Genomic DNA, 27,228 nt, shown 5'->3' on the forward strand with positions numbered 1-27,228 from the left:
ATTCCACACCGAACTGGGGGGGGGGGGGGGGGCGCTGCAGGTCGGTGCTGGGCTTAGAAACTAGAGAGCCCAAGTGCTTCTGCTTAGTAAGGCCACAGCTAATACCAGATCATGATTGTACAGCAAAATCAGTAGATGGCAGTCAAAGCATCAACCTCTTTTGCAACAGTACAAAATTCAGATGCTCCCAATCTCTGAGTACAGCTTACAAGCAGGGCGGCTTACAAGCACAAGCATTCAGTTGGCCTCAACATTTCTGAATCCTTCTGAGATTATCCTTTTAGAGATGGTGGACTAAAGATAAATGGTTCCACCTTTTAAAACCTAAAACCAATAGCAACCTCTGTGGTCACTAACAATAAAACCATGAAATGAGGAGCTGGTAATTTCTTCTTTGGAGCACAGAGGTAATTAAATAAAACAAATGGAAAAAATTGCATCTTCACCCCCCTAAAGCCAATTTGAGGGAGTTTTACCAGCCAAGGATAATCGTTAAAAGGGAGTCCACAGCACTGTACTTTGTAAGGATGAAAACGACGTTCGTAATGTGAAGAATCTAGCCGCAGTTATGTATTTTATGTATAATATACACAAGAGCAGACTCCTCCTATAAGGAGCACTTCCAAGCCACATGCTAGACACTGAGATACAAGCACACTACTTAAGATTATCTATACTACAGTTCAGACTAACTTCTGAAACAGGTATGACATAAAGTTTCCCTCGAAGCACCCTGACAACTATAGTTTTGTGAGCTCAGAATTCCTTGAAAATCCTAGTATTTTCACGAAATAAGTTTCCAGGGCTCCTAACTAGGAATCATGTTGGGAAAACATAGATGTACCAGTACTTTAATATGGCAGCATAAACTTTCCCTTTGTTCCCAGGACAATTAATGCTAGAAATCTAGCTAGAAATATGCATATTGATGGACATTCCCAGTCCATTCCACAGATGCTGAAAAATATTTTATCTTCCTTCCAACCTTGATTTTAGCACCTTGATAGTATTTGTAAAATTTCCTCCCCTTTGTCAGAGATACCAGAAGCAAACATAGTTCGTAAAACATACAAGACAAAGTGACAGTTCCTTAAATACAAGCCAAATAACATTAAAAGCCACAGAAAAACCTATAGAAAATTGACAACCCATGACCGATTTTTAAATGCCTTCTTACACAACAGCATTATGTTTAGCCAGCAAAATGAAAGAAGTGGCAGGGGATATATGCCCAGACAGCAACAGTTCCACAGCCAAGGCAGTTCTGTTGTAGACCTTTAATTCTCCTGCTCTGTAAATAAGGGAACGCAGAACAGGGTCCTGCCAACCAATTTGAGGGAAAGCAGAGGCAGGCTTAGAGAACACAGTACATAGCAACTTCATGTGTTCAGTATTCTGGTGGAAGACATACTTCAATGGTAGAATACATGCTTTACATGAAGAATTTGGTCAGGTTCAGTCTCCAGTTTAAAAAGGACCCTCCTGCCAGTCAGAATAGGCAGTGTGGGCTAAACTGACCAGTGATCTGATAGTACAAGAACAACAAAGTTTAATTCAAGCTTATACCTTGAATTAAACCTTGAATTAAACTTCGTTGGTCTTGACGGTGCCGCTGGGCTCAAACTTGGTTCTACTGCTTCAGACGAACACATCTACCCACCTAAATCTGATAGTATAAGGGTAGCTTCAAGGTCATTTCAAATTTGCCCCTGAAGTCCTATTACTAACCTGTGTGTGTTTCCCATACCTATAAGCTCTATCATAACCACAGGCTTTTTTTTTTTACTGAATTAGTGAAACCCGTGCACACATAAGCATCACAGTAAACATGATGCTCTGTCTCTGTGCACTTAGGTGGCAGGAAAACCTTGAGTGTACTGGACTTAACTTCTAGAAGAAAGTGGAAGAAATTCACAAGTTGCCAAAAATACAGCGATAGAAATTCACTATTATTTAAGATTAAAAACAAAGAGCTCCACCAACGAAACTGTAGCAAGACAATGGCCAGGAAGAGGGGCTCTGTGTCGTTTATGCTGAGTTCAATTACGAGAAAGTCTGGTTTTTTAAGCTAGAAATGAATAGAAGTGCAGAGATGCACAGAAACAAAAGGTTACTTTGGAGACTGCATCACCTCCCTGAGCATTTATCAGTCGCATGCTGACTGGACACTCTAGAAACTAGTGGTCCCTCAAGGTATGCACTGCGTATCGTCACAATGCAAGCCTGAGAAACAACCATACGGTCACTCTCACTACACCCTAGTTTAAAGTATTACGCAAAATGACGTGCACACAGTAATGCATCATATCAGACTGCGGATGCACAGAGTTCCAAGTTGGAAATGAGTCATTGCCACAGTGCAGGTCTATCCAGTCCAGTAGCCCCCTGCATGCTGCGTTGCAACTGTTGCATGCAGCTAGTTGTGCCAATTCTCTTTTCCCAGCATGTGGAACTCTGTCAGGGACACAGCAGCATAATGCAAGTGGCATGTACTGGTCATTACTGAAACAGATGCTTCAGCGCTTCTAAGCCACGCCATGTCATGCTGTCCTGAGCCACATTGCACTGTTAACACACTCGGTATACTGCTCAAATTCACTTAGGCAGCCGTCAACAATAGGCCCTCCGTTTTTGTCTGCTATGCTTTCAAACTGTGCCTGTTAAGATTTCTGGAGCCTCATGCCAGACTAACAAGTCCACCATTCCAAACCAATGACATTCAAAACTGGCTGAAACAAAAGCAGCAAATCAATTTCCATGAGAGGACAGACTTCCTTTGCAAGGGTGATGGCTTGTTAGGTGAAAACAATCTGAAATAACTAACTTTTTCTGCTGCTTTTGCTACTTGTCAATGATTACCAAACGTTAAGCAATCAGCATTTTGTTTATACTAAGCAAGAGCTCTTTTCTTTCTCACTTTCTGTTTCTTTAAGAACCTTCCCTGCACTACCACAGTCTATTTCTGTGAGCCGCTGAGAGGATATCTTTGCCAAATATGACCAACTTAAACACTTGCACACTGGTTTTCAAGGTCACTGCTAGAATATATAATTTTTCACTTACTGCATTATCCAAAAGCTACCCTGAGCTACTGGATGCGAAGGGGAAGGAGGGGAGGGAAGGGGGCAGAGGGAAGAAGGGAACAAGCAACCAAAAAAAGTTCAAGATACTGGAGCTCAGTGAAGTTAACTAAGCCAGACTCATGCCTTGTAAAATCCAGATGTACTCATGCAGCTGGACACTGGCTTTTCTTTGCACTGTTACATAAGCAGAGATAACAGGCACCAAAGGGTTCTCTCCCTCTATTCTTCAGCAGATGTGAAGTGTACAGAAACAGCAGAGGTCTTTGGTGAAGGACACCAGCACTTGAAACTGCAACACGCAGAGAGAAAAGCAGGAGGGAGCAAAAGCATTTTCTAAAAGGTTCAATGACGCACCGACTCGAAAACAGCACTCACGGCTAAAAGCAGCACAAAATAATGGGGCATACTCTTCTTACCTAGGTAGTTTCCGTCTAAACAAGCAGGCTCCTGGAGTGTACAGCAGCAACCTGATGACTAGCATTCTGCCACTGCAAGGCTCTGTCGCCCACTCTCTGCTCCATGTGCTCTGGGTTGTTTGCAATCCATTTGGCATGTGTACTCTTTACTGCACGCTGCCGCCGCTGTGACAGGCAAAGGATTCAGCACCAGTGCTGAGCTCCTGCTTGATTCCCACACCAGCTGACTGGATAATTAAACTAAACACATGCCGCCAGAGCCACTCAAATACAGCGACACTCCTGGGATCCCTGGTGCCACCTGGCAGACTCTGGCCAAGCACAAGGGAACTGGGCAAATACAGCTCTCTGAAAACAACACTCAGAAACACGGTGCCATAAGAAAGCATCTAATCAATGCACTCCATGCCCCACAGAACAGGAAACTCAAATCCACTTAATGCTTACACAAGGTTTTACATTTCCCAAATGGAGATGCAAGGTATTTTATCAAAAGAATAATACAAGGATCAGATTATGTTATATATGTGCCACATGTACTGTTTATTAATTTGGAGAATGAATGCCCACATGGCGGCTTCCATGCGGCTTCAGTGCATGGAACTTGTATGCAGCAAGCTCTCTGAAAACTGAGGGCTGTTGGGTCAGCATAACTAAAAGAGTAGCATCTGAAACTGCATCACCATACTAGAGACACTGGCTTCGTTTAAGCGCTTTAGTGAAATTTATTTTGGTTTTATTGTAATGCTGACTACCTTTAACTATTTTGAGAGTCCTCTTTGGAACTCACGAGCAACACAGAAATGAAATATATCACATAAAGTCTTGCAGGGAGTATCTCATTTTACTAATGCACCTCCCCACCCCACACTATTTCCTGCCCACTAGTAGCCCTCATAACCTCTCCCTGCGTCCCAGCTTGCTTCTCTCCTTTCCACCCACCAACCCAGTCTGCTTTTATTTGCTCCCCCAATCTTCAGTTTTACTTTCTTCCCTCCCCCTAGCAGCCTCTCTTCTCCTCTTCTTTCCCATTCAGCTACCTTATTCTGTTCTCCCCTCTGCTTCTACTTCACACCTTTTCCCCACTTTCTTCCTTCTCTCTTATATTTTCCCTTTTTTAGTCTGCCTCCCGTTCCTTTGTCTGAAAGAAACAAAGGCTGGGCAATCTTATGGTGGTTGCCTTGCAAAACCCCAAATGGCCACTGAGATCTCAGAATGAAGTCTCAAGATCTCAGTGGTCATTTGTCTGTTAAAGCTACAGACATTTATTCTATATATTAGACTCCCCTACTTTTAATTTTTTTTAAGATTTCAGATTTTTCTGCAAACCTCGGGCTTCCCTCAGGTTTCTATGGGGGAAAAAATCCCCCCAACTGTCATCCACACTGTTGGGCCCAGTTCATAATTAGCTATACTCATATATACATATACATACATCATCTCTCCTTATATATAAAAGAGTTTTCATATGAGTCTTCCACACGCCTCCCCAGCCTTTGGATCCCTGAGCTGTCACTCAGGAGGGGGGCCAATCCCCTAGCCGCATTGCCTCCCTCTGTCACCTCCGTCCCGCCCACAGACCCGCCGGGCAGCGTCTCATCCTCAGACTCCAGGGAGCTGGCAGGCAGGATGGACGCTCCGGTGGCTGGACACCTCTGAGGTCCACCACCTCGCTGCCCTGAGGCCCACCACCTCACTGCCTAGCCTACGCCCACCCGGGGCCCGGCACCCTGCTGGCCCACAGAGCGCTTGAGGCAGCCCCAACGCTGCCAGTGCCTGGCCAGCCACAGAGACTGTGCCAACCTGTTCCACCACCCGTCGAGCTGGGGGTCTTGCTAGGGGGCCGAAAGTGCAGGCCCGGCCCTCATTCCCCTCGCAGGCTACATGCGGGCAAGCCGCCACGCCGGGCAGAGGGCCCTCACACTGCCGCTGATCCTCCTGCCACACTGGCTCCCACTGGCCCAGGAGCAATGCCTGTGGCCGGCCTGCAAACCAGCAGCTGCCGCCAAGCCACCAGACTGGCCAGCGGTGGAGCCAGCCCAGAGGACACTGCCCGCGCCCGCACAGGGACATCGCTGCAGCCCGTGTTGCCACCCCGGGATCTCGGTGGCACGTCCAGGCTGCAGGTGCAGGGAGGTCTCACGTCCTTCTAGGGCACATTGTATTTGTCCTACAACGGGCCTTTCTCCTAGTGTATGTATGTGTGTATATGTGTGTGTGTGTGTACAGACAGACAGACAGACAGACAGATAGATATATGACATGCACGCAAATGCACAGCCTCCATGCAAATTCCTTCCTGTCCACATGACAGATTAGAGGATTATCAGGATGACACTGGTGCAATATCATCACACAACTGCAGGCAAAGTGGCATTGCTGTTCCCCTTCTCTACCATGTATCTATGTGTTCTCTTTATCGCCAATATACTTCTTCATAAAACATGTACTTAATGTGCAGAATTTGCTGCCTCAATATGTGGGGAGGAGCAATGACTTAGCTGGCTTTAAAAGGGGGATAAACACAGTTGATGAGTTTATCAATGACAATTAGCCATGATGGCTGAAGGAAATCTCCATATTCTTAAATAGCATTCCAACAGATATCAGTTGCTGGGGGACAAACAGCAGGTAAGGGCTACTGCCTACTTGCTATACTCACTGTCACTCTTAGAAACAAGAAGATAGTTCAGATATATCATGAGACCAGCCCCATTGGATCAGACCAAGAGCTTATCTAGTCCAACACTTTGTTTCCAGTGATGGCCAGCTAGGTGTCTGCAGGAAACTCACTAACAGAACATGAAGACAACTTGACGTTCCCAGCAATTAACATTCAGGAAGTCCTCATCTAGCTATTACAGCTAATAATTCCTTGATCTGATGCAGATTTGCTCTGTCTGTTTATGGATAAACTAGGCCTCACCAACGGCTTTCATAATTCTGATGAAGACAGCTGATGAAACATAAGCAGAAGGGAAATTTGTGACGTGTCCACACATGCAGGGACCATAGCCTCTGTGTGATACACCAAATAACTGGGGTGAACATACAGGTGAATGAAACGTTTCCATCTGGCTTTTGACTGATAAGACTGAGCCACCAGGGAGCACATCACTTCAGCGTTATGCACTGACTTTCAGAAGCTCTCTAGGCATGAGTCACTGGACCTCAAATAATGCGGAATCCCCAAACAACATGCCATTCACTACAAAACAAAACAACATGTAAAGCCAGTCTATTGACGATGGCGCGTCTCTAAATCAGTGTCAAGGCAAGACTCAAATCGGGTGCTGCTACTCTTTGTTGTTGTTGTTCAGTCACACAGTCGAGTCCGCCTCTTCGCAACCCCATGGACCACATCATGCCAGGCCCTTCTGTCATCAATTGTCCTCCGGAGTTTGCTCAACTTCATGTTTATTGCATTGATAACACTGTCTAACCATCTCATCCTTTGCCGTCCCCTTCTTCTTTTATCTTCAATCTTTCCCAGCATCAGGGTCTTCTCCAGTGAATGTTCCCTTCTCATTTGGTGGCCAAAGTATTTGAGCTTCAGTATCTGGCCTTCCAGGGAACATTCAGGGTTGGTTTCTTTTAGGACTGACTGATTTGATCTCCTTGCAGACCAAGGGACTCTCAAGAGTCTTCTCCAGCACCATCATTCGGAAGCATCTGTTCTTCGGTGCTCAGCCTTCCTTATGGTCCAACTCTCGCAGCCGTCCATTACTACTGGAAATACCATTGCTTTGACCATACAGACTTTTGTTGGCAGGGTGATGTCTCTATTTTTTTATTATGATGAGCTTTTTACAGCTACAAAATAGAGGAAAGGGACATTATGGTCCTCCCAAGTTCCAACATGGCAGTATCGCTCCCACCATCTGGCAGCCCACTCGTTTCTCATCAGTTCATTTGGACAGAAATGCTTCCAGGTCAGGACACCTGAGTCTTTGAATGGGTAATGGCCAGACTTTGGCCTTGCCTGTGCTACTCTATCAGTGTGCCTATTCTTCTAAATCCTGGCGATCTACCAGTTTCTGTTTTCTTCCTGGCTGTTTGTTTCCTTACCATTCCAGTGAGATCTGCTTTTCAGATGAGACACTGGCTCTCAAATCAAACTCCTTACCAACCTTCTTGACGATTTTCTTGTATCCTGTCCTTCTGCAAAAGAATTCAGGGCAGCATACATAGTTCTCACCTTCTTTTTATCTCTACAACAATCCTGTGAGGTAGGTTAACCAGAAAGAATGTGACCGGTCCAGTGTCACCAAGTGAGCTTCATGGATGAGTAGAGATTTGAATCCAGGCCTTCCCAGTCCTAGTCTGACATTCTAACACCAAGATAGCTTTCATAATTTCCCCAGCAACATCCAACCGTTCCCAGGTCTGCCAGGGGACTCCTACTTCCTGAATGATTGGCTTTCCTTAGCCCTGCCATAAAACACATTTCTGGTTATAGATTGAACTGGTCACACCAGCTTGAAGATTCCTACCACAGAGATTCAGCTGGCCTCAAACAGGTCCCTGCTGCTTAGGAGACCCTCTCCTGGTGCTCAGTTCCAGTTGGGTTGAGGCTAAGATGAGATCATTAGGACAGAACTATGTGTTACAGACAGCATGCAGCCCAGAACAGAATGCCCTGTATTCTACCAATCCACAAAGTTTGAAGCCTTCCTCCAACTTAATTGTCCCTTTCTCCAACAGAATCCCATTTAAGTTGGAGGACGTCTTCTTAGGATGGAAAATCTTCCTCCAGCCTACGGATGGCACACAGTGTTGCGTTCTCTCCTGTTTCCCTGTAACATGTAAGACCACTTGTCCTGTATCATGATCTCATCACATGATGTGTTTCCTAGAGATGTAAAATTTCCAGAAATTTAGAAACCATGGGGGGGAAGCAGTTTTTATGGGGAAATTGAAATATAAACAATACTTTTACTGTCACATCAAGCCTAAATAATTTTACTGCTCTAATATAAAATGCATAATTTACAATTTACTTAGCATATAAAATTGCAATATTTGACATATTTATGGAATTTAAAAGTTATAAATGCTTTCGTTTTGTACAAGCAAAATTGCATATATATCCAGTACTTGAAAGAATACTGCAAGCTGATCCACCCTCTGCTATCTTACCATATATAATCTTAAATTTTGCTCTATGGTTAGAGAGAGCTAAATTCTCAATGAAACTTTCAGTTTTCTTCTGAGGTTTTGGTGCAGTTTCTGCCTCACCTCCTTCTGATCTTTTTTCTCCTTCCTGCAAGGGAGGGCAATAAGATACTTTCTACTGGGTCTGTGGGTAAATGCGTCACAGTGGTTTTAGGGTGAGGTGAAAAGGTCAACCACTTCAGGTCAAAAGATCAACAGAAGGCACACAATTGTTGAGAAGCCATGATATCCGGGCATGTTTCCCCTGTGAAGATTAGGTCTCCTTCTTTCTAGGTGCAGAAATGCATCTTGGATTTAAGAGCTTTTAATGTTTACGGCATGCTCACCTTGTCTTTAAAATAATTTCACTCATTCAAAATGAGAAAATATTTCATAGGATTTTTTTCAGTACCCCCCAAATTTCCAATTTCCAATAAGGCCCTCTAATTCTTTCCATGTTCCCCCCACCCCCGGGTCTTCACATTTCTAGTGTTTCCATTTCCTTCTCCACAGTAGGGGTAGGGCACAGTAGGGTACAACATGGCAACATCATTCCACACACTACAGGGCGGAATTTAACAACGGGGATGCCATTTTCAGCCAACAGGCCAGGTCACATGCAATGTACAATTCTATCATAGAAAAGAGCAAGAGTCCAGTAGCACCTTAAAGATTTGTGGCAGGGTGTGATATTTTGTGAGTCACTGCTCACTTCTTCAGATGCTTCTTTGGTATCGGAAGAAATGAGCAGTGATTCACGAAAGCTCATATACTGCCACAAATTTTGTTAGTCTTTAAGGTGCTACTGGACTCTTGCTCTCTTCTATTGCTACAAACAAACATAGCTACCCATTTTGATCTACCTCCAATTCTACCATAGGAACTGTTGTACTTGGTCAGAGCAAAAGTTGGTTCACCAAGCTCAGCAACCTGTCAACTGACAGCAGTAAGGGACAATGACTACATTGATCTCCTTTAGGAGGAGCAGAACACAGAACAAAGTACTTTCAGTCACCCAGCTACTTCCCTCTCTAAATACATCAACACCCAGCTACTCTGCAGTAAAGGGAAGGCAAGATAGGAAGACCTCTTCCATTGGCCTGATTTTCTAATTTGTGTTTGTTAGCTGCTTTGAATTTTTCTTTTGAAAAGGAAAGGCAGGATTATAAATATTAAAAGGCTTCAGAGTACCAGGTGATGAGGGCTATTTATTATAAGTCTATCATGGCAAGTAGCTACCAACAGACCCGTGGATTCATCCAATCCCCTTTTATAGCCATTTATAGTAGTTGCCATCACAACAGCTCATGGTAACAGGCTTCCACAGGTTAATTATTTATTGTAGCAAGAAGTACTTCCTTTGGCCTCTAGCTTGCTGCCTATCAATTTCAGCTAATGATACCAACTTTTTGAATTCAGCGATAAAGAGTGAGAATAATCATTCTCCCACTCACTTTCACCCCCACCACTTTTTATTTTTATTTTTTTAAAAATAAATCTTCACCATGTCTCCCTGCCTGTGGGCAATGAAGAATATTTGTGTCTGATTCATCAAAACTTCCCTTGACAACCTTATGCAGTTGCCATGTAGTGATTTCACTCAGGTGTGGGTTGCTTGCTTTGGAAAAACAGTGGGAGGGGGGCTTGGAAAGTTCAATATTGACCATTATCTACAAATGATCTAAATAAAAATTCCAGCTGTTCAAGCTTTTCTTCATAAGACAGATGTTCTGTCCCATGGATCCTTTTAGCTGGCCCTTATGTCATGAAACATTTACCAAAACACAGCCACCACATTACTCTACCTGAAAGTTCATGGGACTAAGGAGACCCTATGGCATTACACCACATTACTCTACCTGAATGTTCATGGGACCCTATGGCATTATACCCCGCTGAAGTCCCTCCCCTCCCCAAACCCAGGCCACCTCGGGCATCACCCCCCAAATCTCCAGGTATTTCCCAACCTGGAGCTGGCAACCCTAAGCACATCCCAATATTAGATGGGTAGAGGAAATAAGTATCTTGTTTAGGGTTGCAAACTCCTAATTGGGAAACTCCTTGAGATCTGAGGGCACAGCCTGGGAAAAGTGCAGTCTGGGGAGGGGAAGGAGCTCAGGAAGAATGTGGTCCCATAGAGTGAACCCTCTGAAGCTGCCATTTTCTCTAGGAGAACTGATCCTTGTGGTGTAGAGATCAGCTGTAATTCTGGGAGAACTCCAGGCCTCACCTGGAAGCTGGCAACCTCTTGTTCCAAGAACTCCCCAGTTATGAAGACAGAAAGGCTGAATATGTCATATAAGTTTCATATTTGGATAAATCAACTAAATTTGAATCACTGCCTATGTTGCACTTCACCTCTCAAAGCTTCCAACAGTAACCAAAACCATAAATATACAACCCTTCCCTACTACTATCTTTTTTTTTATTATTGATTTTCTTACTACACAGTACAAAACTAAAACTACAAAAGAGAGGTACTTTGTTAAGCTAATCATACGCTTTGGATATATGTCTACATGTTAGAAATTACATTCAGTTCTTTAAATTCTAATAAAAGTGTTCAAATAGAAAAAACAAAGGCATATTTGGTATTATAACACATCTTCAGTGTTCCCTCTAAGCTGAGTTAGTGTGAGCTAGCTCACAGGTTTTTAGCCTCTGGCTCACACATTTTTGTCTCAGTTCAGGAGAGCTCCAGAGCAAACTAATTTATGCAGCAGCCAAATCACTCGCTCACAACTTTAATGCCAGGAGCTCACAAAGTAGAATTTTTGCTCACAAGAATCCACAGCTTAGAGGGAACATTGATCAGGATAATAATATGGGTTCATTAAATGTCAACATAGGCAATCTCAGATCTTCACTTAGGTTTCTTCTTAGCTTTACTTTTCTTCTTCTTTTGCCGGGGGAGATTTACTTTAAAGGTTTTGGGAACACCTTCTCCTAGGTCGGAATCAGAGTCACAAAAATTTCACCCAAAGACACGGAAGTAGCTGTAGAGGATGAACTATCCATATCAGATTTCTGTTGTTCACTGTTTTCTTCCGATGCCTTCCCTTTCTCTGCTCCATTTCTTTGTTTGGTCAGAGTTTGTTGTTGTTTAAGAAAGAGTTCTGCTTTTAATAAAGAGTCAATCTTTTCCTTCTTATTGAAGCTGAATATAAGTCCTTCTGGAAAAATCCATCTGTACTGGACATTGTTCTTTTGAAGAAATGCTGTAATATTTCTGTAGTGCTTCCTTTTCTTGCGTATTTCGTATGGAACATCTTTCAAAATTTAATCTCCTCTTCTTGAATTCTGACTGTTGTAGCTGTGGATGCTTTAAGTATTAAGTCTCTTGTTGATCTTTATGCAAATTTCACAAAAATTTCCCCTAGGAGATTTTAACAAACTCTGAATAAGTTCTGTAAATCATATCAATATCTGCTTGTATTAATTCAGGTTTGTTATTAATCAAGGGAGCCATTGCTTCGCTTATGATTTCTCTTAAGTTCTCATCCTTTTTCTCTGGCACCCCTTGAAATCTCAAAACATAGAGAGATCTTTCCACTTGCAGCTGTAATAGTTGTTGCTTTTCGGAAGCTCTTTCTGCAATGTCCATTCTTTGACCTATTTCTTTGGTCTTAATTTCAACCTTTTTAATCTTTTTGGCTGACTTCTCTGATTTGGCTGTAGTTTCCTTGAGCTCTTTCTGTAAAGTATCAAATTTCTGGTTGAGGTTTGTCAGCTGGTCCAGAAGAGGGCGCATGGCTTCAGAAATTGCAGTGGCTAACTCGCTGGTATCTTCTGGTCTTGTGACTGGTGATGCTGTGCTGGTATTTCCTGCAGAACCTCTGCCTCTGGACACCATTTCCCCCCCTCGCTGAGACATTGTTTATACTTTGGTAAAAGTTCATAAAAGTTCTAAGATCTTTTCTATGCTGTAGATAATTAGCCCAGATGTAATCTGCTCTGGATAGGGTGGTTAATAGCTTAAGCCCAGCATGCTTCTTTACACTGAAGTTTCACTACTGGATAAGGTTCTTCCTCCGTGAGTCCCCCCCCCCTCTTTGGAGCTATGCCGTTTCGCTGTGCCACTGTTTATTCCTCCACCCTTTTTGTATATGTGTTCCTTTTTGAAACTTAACTCACTGTTTCTTTAGTCACTGCACCGCTTTGTCACATAGATTAATCTTTTTAGTTAAGTCCTTGTATCCTCTGGTCCGGTAACGTCTCTGAGCGCCATTGCTGGCCTTGGGACAGCAGGACCTTTCGGAGCAAAAAGGAGCTCACTTCCCCCAAGCCGGAACTTTGGGAGTGGCCCCTTTGGTGCTCCAGGCTAGAAGCTCCCTTCGTGAGCTTCATGGGGAGGTCAGGACCAGCCGATCCCCCTCCCTGCCGCCCTGATCCGACTCGCCCCTATCGGAGCTCGATGGGGTGCGATCGTCGCAAGTTGCCCTTCCCTACTGCTATCAAGAGATTTCCCCCTCCTTTTCTCCAAATACTGAACAGAGAGTTAAATACTGCAGGCTGTATAGGCAAAAATAGCAATGAAGAAAGAGAAAGGAGAGATGAATCTGAAGTAAGTTTGAGGAATGTTCCAGGACGGCTCCAGATGCGGTCAAAAAAAGTGCAAGCTTTTACTTCAACCAATGGATGCTAATGCTGGGTTTGAGAAAACTGGGAGAGGTGTTTATTGCTGAACGTGGACCTTATCGTGCATGGATAAGGAACACAAAGGGAACCAAAAGAAAAGGCAACTGGGCTTGCCGATGCAGTGAGAGGTCAAGTACTGAGGACTCTTTCTCATACACTCTCCAAACTATATATCACATGACCTCCCTGCAACCCCCCCCAAAAAAAAAGATACAAAATAAATCAGACACAGGAGAATGAAATCTCCAGTGAGGTTGGATGAGTGGGAAGAGGCACTTAATCATTTCCCAGCCAGCCAGCTGTTCTTCATCTCAAAATTACTCATTACAAGGTGGTTTTTCACCCCACCTTTCCAAAACTTAGAGCAGCTTACACAGCACAATAAATTCAAAACTGAACAGCAAATCAATATTAAAAGACAAATATATTACCCTACAATACACAAGATACAATACAGGAACTCATTCCTCCACAGTAGCCAATCAACTATCACAAGGAACCATGTAAGCGGGACATAAAGCATTTATTTAGCCAACATAGCCGGTAGCCATTGATGGAGTACCAATGTGCACTCTTCCCTCCCACCCACCCCCTTACCATTTGCAGTCCTTTTGCATACTGGCTTACATAAACCACATGACCTGTACTTGAGGGTGCTCTTGTGAATTAAAAATTGGTTAAACAATAGAAAGTAGGAATAAATGGAAAGCTCGCAGTGGAGTGCCGGGACTGATGCAGTTCAACACCATAGCACATCGGAATGGGATAAATCAACCTCTTCCCCAACCACCCCATGTTAGTATTTTCAGGCATCAAGGAAGACCACTCCCTTCTAGAAACACAAGCTTTCTTTAGATACTAGAGCAGAAATGTCATGCATCAAGATCCTGAAAAGAATGTCACAAAAGGTACAATAAAAGTTGTCCAAGTTGGCAGTGCTCTTAAAAAGAAATTATAAGCCGAGTTTCCAACACAGAGCTCTTCTATGACAGAGCAGGACCTCTGGATTGGTATAGAAGAAGTTACCCTTGCTGAGTTGCCACAGACAGCTCAAATTTCATTCTCCCTCTTGTTCTTCTGGGCATCATGATTAATGGCCAGGAGTACAAAAACTAAAGCAACAGATGTGGCTTACTGCTCATCAATCACCCAGCCAGCTGATAATGGTGAGCCGAGGACGGACAAAAAGGAGGGACCGTACGGAGGAAAAGATGCCAACAATAACTGCTTGTGAAATGACCACAAGGCTGCTGAAATGGCTTCTTGCCTAGCCAGGCTAGTTTTTGTCACAACAAGCCAAGGTGGGAATGAGCACAACGCTCCCGTGTACAAGGCCCAGGCTCTCCGCATCAGCTTGTTGCCCTCCTCCTCAAGTTTCATTACCCCAACAGAATTCTCCTTTCTGCGCTTGACCTACCTATAGGTTACGTCTCCTGGGATTTTGTCTCATACACAGAGTTACCTCCTGCTACACCTTCTGGTAATAGTTTTGAGACCTCCCAACTGAGAGGCTGTTTTCTAAAATTAGAAAAGGGGGGGGGGAGAGAGACGATGCTTGTTTGAAAGCCCTCTTAAGGAATACTTTGGTGGCAATCCCCTTAGTTATGAGGGCCAGACACTAATTTCCCCATTTCAAACTGTTTTAAGGGATCAGCCATCGCGTTTGAAAGATCCTGAGACGGAGCCAAGTGCCAGGCTGGAAGTAATCTGAGCCAAGGCTCAGTGCCGGAATTTGATCTGAATGGGAAGAGTGACTTTAAAAGTTTGTGCCTTCTAATTGTACAATGGACTTAAACTGGAGTGACTCTACAGAGGATTGCTTAGCTAGAAACCTAAAGAAGGTGACTCAGAGAGACCGGGTCCTTGTTCAGCCACTTCTATTTTAGAAGATGGAAGGCTGAATCCACAAATGCAGCCAAACGAGATGGCAGAGCACTGATGTGGTAAAATGCACTTTCAGACTGCACATTTTTTAAATATTCCCCTTAAATAATTAGCACAGCAAGGAAACAGGTAGACCCGAAGAGTTCCATGCTGACCTCGTTCTTTACTTGCAGGAAGCTGTTCTAGTTTTTTTTTAATGGAAAAGGACTAAAACATGTTCTCCTCGAGTACTCTGATGCCATCCACTCTTCTCCCTCAATCAGCTGGAAATACACACATCTACCCTTAGACAAGAATCACCCTTAGCTTTCATTTCCTCATCCATAAAATGGGAATTATAATGCTTGCCTTGAGGATGGATGAGATATCGCAAAATGTTTTTCAAAACAAAAGGCAAAATGTAATGATCTGCAACAGAGAGCCATTATGGTGTAGTGGTTCAAACCCCTACTTTACCATGAGGTTTGTGGGGGTGGGCCAGTTACCAACCTAACCTACTCACCAAGACATTGTAAAGGTAAAATGGGGAAACAGCACCATAAAAACATACTAAACTGGTATAGGTAGGAACAAACTGCATTTACTTTGAAGTCTGAGCCATCTTTAGCACAGTCCGTTACTTCCTATCCAGGGAAAGGAAAACTCATCAAATGCTCTGGAAGTTAGAGGCACATGAGTAACTCTTAACATGGTTTTCAAAAGAAACACTAAAGGACATGTACTTCATAGTCTAGACTGTATCCTTTGTCAGTGTTAATATAACACAGAAAGCAGCCATTTTGCTCACATACTGTATATGCAGAAAGTTCCAAGTTCAGACCCCTAATATCTTTGCCCAAAACCCTGCAGCTACTAGTCAAAGTAGACAATAACTGAGTCAAATGGATCAATGGTCTGACTTACTATGAGGCAGTTTCGTATGTCCATATGTGGAAAAACTGATTTGAATTACAGACATGGAGGACTAAAGTGTCATTTGTGGAAGCAATTTGGACTCAACTACCCAGAGAAGCCAATTCTATAGCATTAGATCATTTTGTAACAAGACAAAACAAAATGAATCCTGGTCAAAATCTACCCTTGGCTTGAAGAATTCCAAAGGGGTAGCTGTGCTAGTCTGTTGTGGGGTGGGGGGTGGGGGGAATAAGCAAGTGTCTTCAGGCACTTTAAAGACCAACAAGATTTTATGTCACCATAAGCGTCCATGAGTTAGTTCTCACTTCATTAGATGCATGGAGTGTAAGCTCTAGATGAACACTACTTACCTGTCAGAAGCCATTATCCTCATGGAGATGAGAAGAAGCATCCCTGTCATGCATGTATACATACTCAGAGGCAGCTGAGCTGTGTCCCTTACACTCATTAAAGGTGTATTACATGGTAGCAGTAACTACCGAGCTGGATCCCAGGATTGCTAGCCTGTGAGCTTAAAGCCCCTCAAATGAGCTCTTTCATGTAATGGAAGAGGTAGAGTCCAGCTCAAATATGCGTGCATATGTTAAAGGGGCCTAAGCACACAGTCCAGCAATAATTAGGTCCAGCCCCTCTTCAGTAGTTACTGCCACCACCTGGAATACTGTAGTGAGTAACAGGGAACACAGCTGAGCTGGCCGGCTTAAGCATGTGTGTTTACACAACAGGGAACCTTTCTTGTCCACCCCTTAATGAAGCAAGATCAAATACACACACACACACACAAATGATGTTAGTTTTTATAGAGTGTCCTGACTCCTGTTTGTTTTGGCTTGAAGAACACCACTATGGAGATCAAAAGGTCATACACATTAACTCAATAAAGAGGCATTCATCACCTCTCTCTGTAAAATCTTAGGCAGATCCTTGTATGCGCTTGCACCTTTGCATTTGCTACCAAAGCTTAGTTTCATTTATATGTTCTCTGTAAGGATCCAGCCTACTCCTAGATTTTCCCCCCATCCCAATCATTTGCATTTTAGGTTAAAAAAACCTCACAAATGGCAGCACTAGAAAAGAAAATGGCTGCCATTTTATAATCTCGGCTTTTTAAAATCTAAAAGGTGCAGAAATGGTTACTATCTTCGATGGTTTTAAAAAGAGATTGGACAAATTCATGGAGAATATATCTATTAATTACTATTAGCCAGAGTAACTATAGAACTTCCATGTACAGAGGTAACATACCATGGACTACCAGTGTCCACACAGCAGTAGGAGCAGGTTGTAAGTATTCAAGCCAGAGAGGTCACCTCTGTCTTGAAGGCACTATCTGTGGTGCATTGACAGCAGCTGAATCTCATACTAGAAGTCAAGGGAAGGCAAATTTGATGCCATCACGTTAAACAAGCTCACTTCCTCATCCCATTAAAATATGCAAAGAGGGATGACACAGAGGTCATATATGCCACTGAGCTTCCTTCATACTACCTGTGTGCATATTTTTGTGGAAGGATAGAAAGTGGGGGAGAAATTTTTTTTTATAAGATCAAGTACACAATTGAACCAGTATAGATGTTACCTCTGAATTACATATCTGGAAAATGCAAATACCAGTTTAGCATCATGTGACAAAAACACCTAGAGACTAGAAGGTGCAAGTCAACAAGGTCTTCCCAGATGGAATAATAAGGTTGAGCTTTATTGCATCATTGCACTTTCAGTAATTATAGTCACCCTGACTAATAAGCCTTCTTAATTGGAAAGAAACTGTTTCTGGAGCCCATAGATTATATGGAAGGCATTAATGACGGTGCATCAAAATGTCAGTTTCCCCTCTGCTTTGCCTTTTAAAAAAATGCACCTGGAAGCTTTCAATGTCGCTGCCTGGAGACCACACCCTGGAAAGTCAAGCAGGCTTTGCAACTCAGATAGCAGAATCAGCACTTACAGGACTTACTTTGATTCAATCCAGAATCCCCAGACTTCAGTCCCAGGACATTCAAACAAGGTAAAGAGTAATTAGTAACTAACATCCTTGCCTTTTTATACTAGGTGCTGAGCCAAGGATTCCTTGCATATCATGTGTGGGAGCTCTCAGATCTTCCCAGCAAGGGCTTCCTGACTGACTTTAAAGGAGGAAGCAACAGTATGTAAACTGGGGCTTTGAACCTCAGGTCCCAGCCCAGAAGTAATAAAGGCATACAAGTTGAGGGCACAGAAGAAATGGGGGGGGGGGGGAATAAATGATGTGAAGGGAAAACCCCACCCAACCCAAATCTCGCCAATCTGGTGTAATGGTTAGGAGTGTGGACTCTAATCTGAGAGAACTGGGTTTGATTCCCCACTCCTTCACATGCAGCTGCTGGTGTGACCTTGAGTCAGTTACAAGTTCTTTCAGAGCTGTTCTCTCAAGGGCAGTCCTTGAAAGAACTCTCTCAGCCCCACCTATCTCACAGGGTGGGTGTCTGTTGTGGGGAGGGGAAGGGAAAAGAGATTGTAAGTCGCTCTGAGACTTCTTCAGGTAGTGAAGGACAGGGTATAAATCCAATCTCTTCCTCGTCATCATCTCCTCCAAGATATTCTAGGGAACTGACAGGCCAATCTCCCCATCCCTATGCATTTTCCTTGTGGGCTCAACTGCCGCTAACATTCTATGCCTTGTGGAGGGCAATGGACCACTTCAGTCTTCTTTTATGCCTTCTAGAGGACCATATGCCTTTTTAAAATTTACAAAATAATAACTTTTCTGCAAACTTAAAAATCCTCTAAGCAAAACCCCCTACCAGAGGGAACGAGCAAAAGACCCATGAGGAATAGGGGGGGGGAGATATAAACAACTGGGAAATCTCCCCCCATCATGTTTCTATAAACTTCTCAGAAGCCTGAGCAGACTAATTTCCCTCTTGCAATCTCCCCACCCCTTATCAACTATTTTCAAGGTTCTGTGCCCAATGGATCATGCTTAGTTCTCAACAGAACATTCTGAGGGGGGTTCTTTTTGTTTTGGTTAATTTGGGAGTCCCAAGTGCGTAGAAACTTCCTTTGTTGTGTGTGATGACCTAGGTTTTCTGCTTTTATGATTTGCATTAGCCACCCACCTTACCATTAGATAAAACAAGAAGGGAACATATGATGGGAGGGTGAATGTCCCTTCTTCTCCACTCCCCAGTGCTGCCCACATAACCTCCTCTTGCTCCAGCTCTGCTTACTCCCTATCTGGTTGTTCTTTTTCCTTCCTCCCCCTCTTGTCCCAGACCAGATCTTTCTTCCTGTCCAGCTCCTCTCCCGCATAGTTCTTCCTCCCCCTTTCTGTTTGTCCTGTTCCTGGTGCTGGGCCCAGTGACACCTTTCTGGTTCCCATTTTACCCCAGCATCCCTTGCATTCCTCCCTCACCCCTGCTGGCTTTACTCTGTTCCCCCACCTCCTCACTTCTTATTTCACAGGGGTCCTTTGGCATGCTTTTTAGGTTGCCTAGGCAACCCAATATGGCAACCAAGATCTTGCAATGTAGTCTCATGAGACAACCATGTTAGCCTTTTTCTTTAATCCTTTTTCTTTTTAACTTTTAGGATTTTTCTGCAATTTTGGAGGTTCCCAGAAACATCTACTGTAGCTCTGGACTCCCTGTACCGCCTGAGGGGAGCACCCACGGCTATCTAGTACAAGGTAAACATTATGATTAGTTCTTTCCCAGTCTCACCAGAATGTTTAGTCATATGCTCTGACACTAAGTAACACTATGTCAAAACAGAGACTGTAAAATGAGGATATGTCTGTACAGTCGGTTGAAAGCTATGGGATTGTGTGTCCAATGCATACCCCCCTCCAGCAGCCACAAATTTCTGCTTATCAATAAGGAATTTTGACTTTGTGAAGACAGGCCTGGCAGAGAGGAAAAATAACTCAGTTTCACAAGTGAGGTTGGTCAACTCTGAGTTAACAAAGACCAGCAAGTGGAAAAATTATGTAATTTGCTTATGTTGCAAGGTAATTTTCCATTCACTGAACAGAAGCTGGAGGTTAAAATGCACTCTTCCTGAGAATGGGAAGTTTACCCTCTAGGGCCTGAATTTGTGCGAGGGGAGAGAGGTGTACTGGCCATTGTAAAATAAAGCGTGTCCCCTAAACAGCCACCAAGTCCTGCTGAAAACTGCTATAGAAGGAGGAGAGGAAAACCAGAATTCATGCAGATCATCACTCACATCTGCAGCACACCACATGCTTACAAGAAATGCAATGAAGAGAAACAGGAAAAGGGAAGGGAAGGCTTCTGAGTGCCAACCCAGCCTGCTTCCTGATCTTCTGCCCAGCTTGAGGCTACAGCCTCTGGGTAAGCTGGCTTCGTATGCAGGTGCAACAGTGTTTGGGCTGGCTGATCTCCAGGACTGCAGGTAAAGGCAGCTAAAGGCAAAGACTACACTGCAGTCAAATTTGTGACGTATATGCCTACATTACAGTTCAGCACCACAGGACAGAAGATGTGGATTCAAACCTTCTGCCACACAGCTCACTGTGTGACTTTGGGCCCATCACTCATTCTCTCTCTCTCTCTGCATGGCAAAGAGGTTAGAGTGCCAGACTAGGATCCGAGAGAACCAAGTTCAAATCCCAGTGTGCCATCGAAGCTTGCAGGGTGACCTCGGGCCAGTCACACACTCTTAGCCTAACCTATCTAACAGGGTTGTTGTGAGGGTAAAATGGAGGAGAAAAGAACACTGTTTTGGGTTCCCACAGGGGAGAAACGTGGGGTATAAATGAAGTAAATAAAAATGAAGTAACCCAACCAGAAAGGGATGTTGTGAGAATAAAACTGCAGGCTAGAGAATCTGGTACACTGTTCTGAGGTCCTTGGAGGACAGGCAAGATAAAAAAATACGATCCAGGAAGAGATGTATACAGCCATGTTAGAAGTTAAGCATCTTTAGCATCTGCCCACATAAGGAGAAATTTAGCAATCAGCTGTTTCTCTGGATCAGAAAATCAGGATGTGGATGCATGGTAAATACTCTCAACCACACGAGATGATGCTGTAAGCTGACTAGCTCCCAATATGGATGCATTGCTCCCTGCCCTAGTAAGCTACCACCTGGTTAACAGTCACTGGTATTCAGAATCCAGAGAGCAGTCCAACCTAGTTGATGGGGCAAGCGCTTGAAGCCTATTGGGGCTTCAGGAGCTGTATCAGCACTGTGACCTGCCAAAGCACACTGCCCCTTACTTCAGAATTAAAGTACCAGGCAACTCTTTCTTTCCGCATCCTGCTGTGTGTCAGTAGCTACTGGCACTGATATTTTGAGCAAAGAGATGGGTGAGGTTCTTACAGGAGCTGCTTGAGCTTTGTGGATCTGCTTTCCTTCCACTTTCCAAGCACCACATTTACATTTCAGTCTATTAGGCCTTCTTTTAACCTTTGCTCAGCATAATTCTACAAGCTACACAGTGATGATGATTGTTATTATTCTCATTAGCAAGGACTCCATGTCTCTATGGCACTTCACAAACAAAGCTAGCTAAGCAGCAGTCTGCCCTATGCCAGCCCCCCTCCCTGCCAAGGGATCAATATCTCACTGCCCTTATTATTTTAATTTTAATGCCTCTTGTGAGGTTTCAAAACAGAAATAATTATAAGCTAGTGATGAAAGTTTCTTACTTCCCACAGAGCGCGGGAGACCTCGGGGTTCAATTAAGTGACAAGAGAAAACAGTGAAGATAGTACCCTGGGTTTGCGCTCCCTCTCCACAACATGCTTGGCTTGTTATTTTTATCTGTGCCACAGCTTAGGTAACCAGACTTAATTGTCACCCAGATGGGGCCTAAGGCTTTCGCTCAGGTGAAAATGTGCTTCATAGTAGAAGTCCCCAACTAGGGATGTGGGGCCATTAAGAGACTTCCTTACTGCTCCAACTGTTGTTCTGACAACCAAAGAGGCACAAACGCTCTCTTTTGGGGCAGGAGAAAGGAAGACGATCAGAACCAATGCTCCCTCTAAGCTGTGGAGTCTTGTGAGCAAAAATTCTACTTTGTGAGCTACTGGCATTGAAGTTGGGAGCAAGCGATTTGGCCACTGCATAAATTAGTTTGCTCTGGAGCCATCCTTCCTGAGCGAAGTCAAAAATGTGTGAGCCGGAGGCTGAAAAACTGTGAGCTAGCTCACACTAACTCAGCTTAGAGGGAACACTGAGCACTGGATTCTTTCAACCTTGGCAAAAAGCAAGGCAAGATTGAAGAATAGGTGAAACAAGCAGGAACACAGCAGCAGAATCCCACTGAAGAAGTCTGACCTGAAAGCACTACAGGGAACCACAGAGAAGCATGTGACATACTCAGGCTAGTTGGCTATCATTTCCTCCTTTGGTCACAGCGTAGTGGGTCAAATTCCTGCTGGGCATCCCACAAGTTTCACATTTGGGATTTCCTCAGGGCTCATTGTCCCCACAGGAAATGTACTCTCAAATCCAAAAGGAGCAACTCATGCCACTAAAGCAGACTGCCGTAGCTTGAACGATGAGGGGATAACCTGACAGCCCCCTCCTGCCAAAAGAGCAGAGGCAGCTAAACTGAGCTCATCAGTTCTTATGTGACCATATGGGGAACCCATTAGCAGAAGCACCTTCATACTCCATGTTCACCCAGCCTTGCTTCCCCGGTACCCAATTTGGCCTCGGGTGTTGGCACTTTATTACTGAGATGCATATTCATACTGATGTCCTTTTGTTTGCACTTCTGCCAACAACAGTTACATCAAGTCAGAGCCAAAAAGCAACACACTTTTGATGAAGAGTTGGATTAGAGAAGAAAAGTGAACTTTTGCCGGCAGGAGGCAGCAAGCAGAGGCATGTTTTGAAGAGGTGAACACACATGAAGCCTCTGGGGTTTAGAAAAGAGTGTAGTTAATTTATGCTTATGAAGACACACATACACAGAACATGATCACCTCCTGAACTCTCCTATGTAAAGCAGGCTTTTGTTTTTTTAAATTTGCAATTATTTTCCAACTACAACATGCCTAATGAAATCCAGATTTCATCCTTAAAGGCAAAGTATGGCACAGACAAAATTAAAGGCTGCATTCTGCAACCGATACAGGATATTTATTTCTATTTAGATTATTTTATCCTACCTTCATATGATTTTCAAATACACATTGTATTAAAAATTACAACATAATATCAGGAACACAATAAAAATACTAAAATGATTTAAAGCTCAGATAGCAACATTAAGATAAGAAATCAACAGAAATATTCCAAAGCTTCCTCTAGAAAAAGCACATTGAACAGCTGAAAAAAGGCAGCATAATATCAGGAAGTTATGAATTCCTAACGTAAGGGCAACTGCCAAAAAGGCCTTGTCACTAGTTCCCACTAAGCTTATTTCTAGGAGCGCAGGCTCCTGAAGCAGGGTACCACCTGAGAATCTGAGGTCTCAACCAGATGTTTATGGATTGAGGCTGTCTTTTCAATCTTGGTCCTAACCATTTAGCTCATTAAAGACTGAAGCCAGCACTTTGAATTGGGTCCCAAAATAAACAGTACAACTATTGCAGCGATGTAAATAAATCTAGTTTTATACAGTCATCATGAAAAGTCTAGTTTTTGGATAACGTGAAGTTTCCATACAGTCTGCAAAAGTAGCCCCACTTATCACAACAGTTTAATCTAGATGTAACTAAGGCATGTTCCCTGTGGCCAGGTCTGCTCTCTACTGGAATGGCCACAGTTGACAAACCAGTCTAAACTGGTAAACACAGTACTGGGTCACCTCTGCAGTTTACTGAACAAGCAGCAGTGATGGAGCACCCCCAAGCTAAAAGGGGAAAAGCAACCCACCCAGAATACATTGTATAGTTATTCCAAAATCAACTTTATTCTAACCCACTGCACTTCCGTTTGTTCGCCCATGCTGCAAACAAGAACCAGGAATGCTCCAGCTTTGGATTACCTGCACTGAACATGGCGATAGATATCATGGCCTATAAGGGCCCTTCCAAAATTTAGGATTCTGTTCAAGTACAATGACAACGTTATGGGTGTTATGGGTAGGGTTGCTAGGCACAGTCTGGCAACCAGTGGGAGACTTCAGGAGGACACATGGGGGCAGGGGTGTAGACATCTCAGCTTCCTGGGGGGCACAGGACTGAACCTGGTCCAGGCACACATTTAGTAATCTATATTACATTATTTAAATACAAAATTATTTACCTTTCAAAAAAAAAATGTCATTAGCAATTATGAGTTGTTGTTTTTTTAATTCACTCGTAATAGTCTGAATCTCAGTCAAAGAAAAGAGGATCCTGTGAATGGAAAGATGTCATGAACACCTTCACTGAGACAATTTGAGTAAATATTTCATTTCTGTATGAAAGGAAAGACTTCCTCCCCCTCTCACTTTTCCTCACAGCTTAGGCTGTGTGTGTGACTGGCCCAAGGTAACATAGTGTGTTTTGTGGCTGTGGCGATTGAACTCTAGTCTCCCCGGTCTTAGACCAACACTTTAACAACTCTACCACTCACATACAAGATACTCAATATGAATCTCCAAATGCATCTCAGAATCCACAGTAAATACTGGCTTCTCAGATACCCTGCCCTGAAATTATGGGAGCATTTGTTGGGTTGAAGTAGGTCCAGGACAGCAGAATCACCTCACTTTCTATATTTGGTGAACCAGCCCCGCTGCCCCCTGTAGTTTACACCCCTGCATGTGGGTGCTGTCAGTGACAGCACCTCCGGGAGAAACCCAGAAGTGATGTCTTGCTTCTCTAGGAATCAACAGACACCACAGAGTTGCTGGTGATTCCTAGAGAGGGTGGACAACATTTCTGGTGTTCCGCTGGAAGTGACATCATGCCATCTGCCTGAGGGCCTTTTTTTAAAAAAATCCAACCACCTTTTTTGAGCAGCAGGAGGAAATGAGAGCTGGGAGTTGGGGATATGCCATGGGTTTGACAGCCCAAGTTGTGGGGACAACCAGTGATATAGACTGTATCCTGGAAGAAGGTCACTGTAATGTGAAATACTGAGAGAAATCCTCATTGAGCTGTGTCCAAAGTGACAGCCCAGGGAATATGGCCATTTGTTAAAGAACTAGATACACAATGAAAGTCCATGTTGGTTTTCTAGGCCATAAGATTAAACTTATCCACCCATAATACAAGTTTAGAGACTGCTCTGAGTTCTCACATATTTGTCAAAGCTCTAGGATTTATTTTTTTAACACAAAACCACAGTAATTCACGTGGTTTTCCAACCTACCATCTCTGTATCAAGATAACATGATTCAGGCCACTTGTTGAGGATTTGTGGTTGGCAAACACACTGAGCACTTGGGGGAAAATAAAGAATGATTTAAAAGTATGAAATATTGAGTCAGGAAAACATAAAACACTTAAGCAAACAAGAAAGAAGTAAAATAGCATTTAATATTTATAAAATTTGAATATGTAAAATTATGTTTACAAAATAGCATTTTATTCTGACAACAGATCTTGGAGAAGCTACAGATTCACTTATATTAAGAGTACACAATAACAACTTCTCTGAAAAAATATTAAGGGGGCTACATTGTTCCTGTAACTACAGGAAATTGTTTACATTACAATTAACTGTTCCATTTTTAACCTATGATCTCATCTTTTTAAAATCCTCTCTGTAGCCACAATGCACACTCTCTGGAGCACCACAGGTATCTGAACTCCCCCCCCCCTCCAGGAATTACAACTGATCTCCAGGTGAAAGAGAGCCGTTCTCCTAGAGAAAATGGCTGCTTTGGAGGGTGGACTCTATGGCACTCTACCCCATTGGGGTCCCTCCCCTCCCCAAATCCCGCCCTCCTCAGAACCTGCAGCTGGCAATGCTGTACTGCCATCATTCCCCCCACCCACCCAAACCTCTCTACAGCACAAAACACTTTCCACTCTCTCTGCCAGTACCTCTGCCAGTATCTATTTACCTCTTCCAAGTCTTTTCCCCTCTCAGTTTCCTCCCTCCCTCTCCTCATCCACCCTTTCCATTCCAACACTTCTCATTTCAATCTCTACATTTTGCTGCTGTCCCCGCCCCCTCCCACAACCTAATTTCTGTTCCTTGCTCCACAGCATGCAAGGCATTGGCTGGCCAGAGAAAGAACAATGCAGTAGACGATGTGATTCTCCCATCCCCATTTCTGAAGGGTCTGGGTGGCCCTGGATGCTCTCTTAAAGATATGGAAAAGGCCGCAAGCCAGCAACGTTTACACCAGGAGGGGGACTGCCACCGGCCCAAGAGGTTTTACATTATGCAGACCTGACAGATCTTTCTTGGAAAGCAAAGTTCAGACTGTCTCGAACTGGATGAGACCATCAGCAGCATTACTATGGAAACTTGGGCCATTAGATTACACTGAGTCACACAGGACTCCTCCCTCTTCAAGGAAAAATACCTTTGAAATATAGTGATTATCACAACCTCTCTTGAGCTAGGGAATATCTTTAGAATCTTTTCAAGTGGCTATCAAGCAACTGGAGGTTTTTTTAAAAAATAACTAAAAAGAACCTAACTCGAGGAAAAGAGACTCCATTTTAACAATTTCACCGATGTAGCCTAATCTGTTTTGGAAGAAAACTCAGGTCCAGCTGAACAAAAAGGCAAAGAATCAGTCAGAAGTGTGTGTATGTGCGTGCACGCACACATACACACGCATACACACGCATTCACAGCTAGGGAAGAACAGGCTAAACACAACCTATATAGACTTTTTTTTTTTTTTAAACAATCAAGCTGGTTAAACACAAGGACAAATATTCACACTTCGATCATTGTTTCCATATTTAATGAAAGCTGCTGCCTAATTTAATTCCATAACACCTATGACTGTCTTTACCTTCCACTCTTGAAAGCAGAAACAGCGCTATTTTAACCATACACAGCATTATTAGCCCATGGAACTCACTGCTACTGAACCTAAACAGAAGCTCAATCTATACAAGGGTTATTTCCCATTATTGTGATACTCCGCTATTACTCAACACAGTCCAGATGACATTCATCCCAACCCACTGTATTCCTTGTTCTGACCCTTCTTCCCCCTACCCCTGGACAAAATTTGTGTTGGTTTATTTAATATCAAGTGCTACAGTCTTGAGCTGGTTAGCCCAGGC

General features: G+C 43.5%; 1 protein-coding gene across 5 annotated transcripts in view; it reads right to left on the reverse strand.

Moving 5' to 3' along the window:
* Positions 1-27,228, reverse strand: part of NCOA1 (nuclear receptor coactivator 1) — a 250,618-nt gene that overhangs the window by 161,435 nt on the left and 61,955 nt on the right. Inside the window, exon 1 of one of the 5 annotated variants that reach the window (XM_015405998.1) lies at positions 3,500-3,542. The exons of the other annotated variants lie outside the window; for them this stretch is intronic. The gene's annotated coding sequence lies outside the window, so the exon portion shown is untranslated. Of the gene's footprint in view, positions 1-3,499; positions 3,543-27,228 lie in introns of those variants that run through there. 5 annotated transcript variants of the gene reach the window in all.

Source organism: Gekko japonicus, unplaced genomic scaffold (assembly GCF_001447785.1).
Source record: "Gekko japonicus isolate JY-2015 unplaced genomic scaffold, Gekko_japonicus_V1.1 scaffold7, whole genome shotgun sequence".
In the NCBI taxonomy this organism is placed as follows: Eukaryota; Metazoa; Chordata; class Lepidosauria; order Squamata; family Gekkonidae; genus Gekko; species Gekko japonicus.